We start from the raw sequence: 6,000 nt of genomic DNA, 5'->3' as shown, positions 1-6,000 counted from the left end.
TTTCTCAAATTGTTCTTAAATCAATATTGCTGTTACCATATACAAAGTTCTCTGGGTTCTGCTCATTTTGCTTTTCATTCTTTGCTGCAAATCTATCCATGTTTTATTAGAATTATTATGAGATTTTATTACTAAAATCATTGAGACTTATTGACCTAGTGTCCTCTGGAAAGAGGACAATTCCTGAGAGTTGGTTGGAAGGATTCAAACATGAACCTGTTCCATCCTTTCTTTTTGGTTAAAAAAAAGCAAACCCTGTTCAATGTCTTGCTATCTAGACTGCTTGCAGAGGAAGCTGAGAACTCCTTTTGAAAGAACAAGTGAGCTAGAGACTGATGTTCTCAGCGTCTCCTGGGTATGTGTGAGAATGTCTCTTCCCCCATCAGGTCTTCCTGATTCAAATCTTGTTTTCTAGTTGCTATTACATGGTAACTTTCCATGGATATGAAAAGGGAATATACTAGATATAGGAGTAGTACTATATACTTAGACATTTTACTTGTGGAAAAAACATCCAGGAATTGGGGTAGAGGGGAGACATAATTTAATTAGTTGGTTTAGGATCACCAGATGGAGAAACAGGCTGTTGTTGTAGTCTTATCGACCCCCTGAAGAGGAGGTTCAGAAAACCTCATCACTTGGCAGTGGGGAAGCAACAAACTAGGGATGGGGGACTTTAGTCATATAGGTATCAGCTGGAGCTAACTTCCTGTCAAGAGAAGAGAATTTGGAGAATATTCTTAATGAAAATTCTAATCTTCATAAGGTGAAGGAAGTGAAATAGGCAATCTAGGCCTATTTCCATCAGCAAGAACTAGTTAATAAGGTTAAAATGGGAACTCTCCCTTCCCCCTCTTCTCATGAATAGCAAGTTATCTGATAGAAATTATGCATCTCTGATTAGGAAAACTAAATATTGTGAAGGTGGGAGTTGGGATATTAAATTTAGAGAATAACAAATTGTGTTAACTTGGAGCATGGAATGCAAGAAGCAACAATAGTGAGTTGGATATATGCAATAAAGATTTTAAAGGTCAGGAAAAGGAATCAGTATTTTATTCTCGAAGGAATAAGAACTCATTAAAGAGTATGGAGTAAGGGAGTTATATGGTTAGATCGAGTCTTAGGTTAATAGATTAGATTGGGAGTTTATGCCAATAGACAAGTGGAGGGATGGTAAGATCTTATACTAAGTACTAGTAAGATGTTAGAGAAGGAAAAGGAAAGAAACATATATTGTTCAATTAGATTTCGATTAACAACTGCATTTGAGACATGAAGAAGGGGAAAGAATCAAAGATAAATCTGAAGTTTAAACCAGGATTAGAGAGAATAGTGGTGCCATTGACACAAATAGCATCATTGGGAAGAGAAGCAGGGACAAGGGTAGGGAGAAAACAATGGGTTGTCTTTTGGATATGTTGAGTTTGAGGTTCCAAGTAGAGTTCCAGATAGGGATGTTCAGTAGGGAATTGGAAATTCTGGTCTGGCATTTTGAGTAAAGGTTAGAAGTGAAGGCAGATAGATAAATAGATAGAGAGTTAGATAGATAGATAGATAGATAGATAGATAGATATATTCAGTCATGGGTGACTGCTGACTCTGGGAAATGGACAAGATTACCCAAGGGAAAAAGTTCAGAAAGAGAAGACTTAAGAAAAAGCCAATCCCTTTTTCAGGGTGCATGGGAACAGCATGAATCAGAAGGAATAATCTAAATTGGAGGGAAAAAAGGAGAGAGCATGACCAGAGAAACCAAGAGAAGGAAGAACATCTAGGCAAGGGAGGAGGTCATTTATTTCTCTTTTCTGATGATGGTCTTCTCTCATCTTGGCTAGGCTGGTACTCGGACACATTAACCATCACTGGGCTGGCACTTGATGCCTTGCAACTCCATCTACCTCCATGAGTCTTAGAGGGAGTCTTAAATAGAGGAATTAAAAAGAGAAGTCAATTTGTTTTTATAGTAATGAGATAATCAAATAACTACAAAGGTGAATTAAAATTTTGTTTTATGCCATAAAGTCAGGGAAGAAAGTTAAATTTTAGTAATGTGTACATGGATGCATACATTTTAGAGTCTTCATTTTTGTGGGGAAGGTGTTTATATTCATTTATTATTCTTAAGTTTTTAATATTTGACAGTGTCTGTTAAAGTTGTATAGACTTGCAAGTTACTGGAGAGTGTATTCAGGCATCTTAAAGAAAAGAGAATTCTTCTGATTGGCAAGATTACTACCCATACCTGAAAAGAAACAAGGATCTAAGGGGTTAATAGAAGATTGTGAAACTGAGGAGTTGGAAGGTTATAGAAATTGGGATGCAATGGAAGATTAATATGAATAGATAGGTAGGATATGAGAGATAGATAAGATGTACATATACATATTTTATTGATAAAATATGTATAGCCTGTTCCAGGTACCATGCTAAATGCTGAAGGTATAAAAACAAAGAGAAGCAAGCAACGCAGTGCTTATCCTAAAGGAGTTTACATTCTAATAGTTAATCTAATGCCATACCATGATGGTCTATTTTTTTACAGATGAGAAAATTAAGGGAGGCAGAGGATAAGGTACTTATCCATATATATATATATATATATATATATATATATATGTATGTATATATAGTACTCAGAATTATACAGATAGTATATGATCTGGATTTGAACCCATATCCTCCTAACTCCTGGCCTATTGCTCTATCTACTGTTCTTTTAAAATCCTGCCTTGGAATTTCTGTTGCAGTTTTCTTTTTTCTGAACCATATATTTTGAACTTAATCATACTCAAGTGGTGTTTTCTATGCACATGTGTTTTGTTTCCCCAATTAGATTATAATCCTTGTGAAATCAAGGATGATTCATATACTTTGCATTATCATTTCCTCCCATGTGACCTCCAGCACATTGCCATGCATATGGTCATATAAATATTCAAATTAATAGAATAACAATTGGATGTGATTGAATATAATTACACATTAAAAATTTTGACTCTCCCCATACTTGGCCCCTGATTTCATTTTTTTAAAAATAATTTTACAGCTTCTTATTACAAAAAGTTTTTAGAAAGAATATATCATTTTCTTAAGATCTTTTTTGGTATTTAAATGGTTTCCTGGATATAAATATAAACAAATATATGCAAAAACACGCACAACTTGATGAAACTAGATAACCTTTATGAAGGATCTATGCATTAAAATGGGAAGGGAACAGATGTAAGAGTCTTTATTTGGTACCTTCAAAATACTAATCTGAATTCCTTCTGGGTGGTTTGTCAGATCTGAAAAAAAATCCTCTAATTTGGAAAAGTGGAAATCCCCAACAATTGATGATATAATTAGAACCTGGATTGTGTGAAGAGATTAAATTCTGCAGCTTTTAGCAAATGTCTTAAACTATAAGTATTGCTCTCCCTCTGGGTCAAAATTTTCCCTTATGTACTAAATCTCCTAGAAACCACCCAGGAGCTCTTTTATTGGGGGATGCTTTCTTTGACTTTTCACTTTCATATATAATAATTAATTCTCTGGGAAAGAAAAGAGGCTGAATCTCAGAAGTACAGGGATTAGAGAAAAACCTAGTGCTGGATGCAAATCATCTATGCATTTTCCCCTGGCTTCTTCAGCTCCACGAACGTGCAATGTAACCTTCAAAGTAAAGGCGAGAAGCAAGAGTGCCATGACAATGTTTGGATCAAAGCCTTCTCAGAGTCTTAATGAAATATTGTCTTAGGCATTTTCATTATGTTTGTTTTTTTTTAATCCCTATTCAGTATCACCTGGAGAAGGTGACAGGAGAATGGCACGGTTTTATGGATACATTTCAATTTGAATTCATTTGAATTCTAACTTTGCCAGATAGGGTCTGAGTCTCTTCAAACTGAATATGCATGCCGGAGTCTGTGGAAAACAACTTTCAGTGGCCCCATTTTTCCTAATGCCATTCATTTTAAATTTAGAAGAGGAAATCTGGCACTTTATGATCCTGTTTCCTAATGAAGTTGGAAGAACCCCAGTAAGAACGGGAAATGGATCAAAAATACTTATATTCTTATCTATGGTATGTTATTTTGTATTCTGTTCAAGTGCCATGCAAAAGATTAGCCCCTTGTGGTCCTAATTCACATATCCTTTTGTCCCTTTCTCTAAGCTCTTTTGTCCTTTTGAGTTGGTTTTTAATCTCTTTGCTAGAGCCAGCCTCAAGTGGAGGACATCACTTTATATACAATTACTTAAACGATTTCATCAGGATATTAATCATACTTGTGCCACATTAATGTTTTATACAAGAAGAAAATTGGAAGATTCTGGATTTCTTGGGTAGACAGAAACAAACCAGTATATCTAGTCTGTTGCATTTTTTGAATGGCAATAGGATAGGGAACAGACCCAATACTCCTGTTAAAGAGAATATTCATTATAGGAAGGCAGGAAGCTTCTGCATAATTTTGAGTTATTGCATTGCTTTCATTTCTTGATCCCAAACCTTATTTTTTTCCTATATAATTTTTGCCATCTTCCCTTGAGCTTATTACTTGTTCTATAATTATTAAATATTAAAGGGAATGTTGGCTTATCTTGGAGGAGTTGGTCAATTCTTTATAAATTTCTTTTCTTATCTTATGCAGTAGATTCATGACTCCAATTTTTTCTCCTTTTCCTATTCCATTTAGTGTAAGAGTGACTTTAAAATTTAACCAAAAAACTATTTTCTTTCTTTCAAATTACACTACCTTGAAACCAATGAAAAAGAAAAGAAAAAGAAAGCCCTTTTAACAAATACAGATAACTAAGCAGAACAAATTTCCCCTTGGCTTTCTCTAAAAAATATATGTCTCTTAGTAGACCCTTTATCTATCACTTCTCTGGCAGGAGATAGGTAACCCACTTCATCATCAGTCCTGTAGAATTATGATTGATTTGTGTTTTGATTGGAATGTAAGAACAACATATTGATGTGGGTTCAGCTTTTCTTATCATATATAAGCTCGTTGAACATTAGACAAAGATTTTGCAATGAGAACAAATTGTTTTAATTACTATGTGGAGACAGATTCTCTAAAATCTGCTAATTTTTAGCATCTTATGTCCCCTTTTCTGTTTTTTACCATCATAGCAGAAGTCAAGTGACATTCAGATCATTTTGTATTTTGTCTCCTTTGTGGATTGATTTAGTGACCATTTTCTGGTAATGAGACACTCTCTGCTGAGCTAGGACGGGCTTCAGGAAGCAGAAATCTCATTTTTACAGGAAGCCTTTCTCAGATTCCTTTTATTTCTAATGCCTTTTCTTTGCTAATTATTTCCCATTTATCTGGTATAAGCTTTTCATATTTATTATATTACATGATATACATTTAAAGTATATTACATATAAGATACATTGTATACTATAATATAGATTATAATTTTTTACATACACACACCTGCATCGTTTTTAAGTTCCTTGAGGTAATGAACTATCTTTTGCCTCTTTTTGTATATCCAGCACTAAGAATTGTGGCTGACACATGCTAGGCACTTAAATATTGTTTGATTGAAATAATGTATGCAGGGATTGTACTTCAATGAAGTATTGAAGAATGAGATCTTAAGCTTAGAACTGAAAAAGACCATAGAGGCAATTGAGTCCAAATCTTTATGGATAAGGAAAACGAGGACCAGAGAGGTTCAATAAATTGCCAGGACCATAGAACTAAAACATGGCAAAAATGGTAGGATTCAAAACCCTGTAGTCTTCCTTCTAAACCCAACTTTCTATTTACTATACCATGTTGTTAGGCAATTGCTTTATTGGCAGGGTATATGATATGGATTACTTTTACTTTATGTGATTTTATTTGGTGGGTATAACATGATATAAACCATTTTGTGTCCATATTTTTTGAAATAATAACTTTATCTATATTAGGAAATTGTCATAATGAATTGGAATAACAGCAATTATATAAATTATATATATATATATATGTATATACAAATATACAATAA

Source organism: Macrotis lagotis, chromosome 7 (assembly GCF_037893015.1).
Source record: "Macrotis lagotis isolate mMagLag1 chromosome 7, bilby.v1.9.chrom.fasta, whole genome shotgun sequence".
Taxonomy (NCBI): domain Eukaryota; kingdom Metazoa; phylum Chordata; class Mammalia; order Peramelemorphia; family Peramelidae; genus Macrotis; species Macrotis lagotis.
This window is presented reverse-complemented; position numbering follows the sequence as displayed.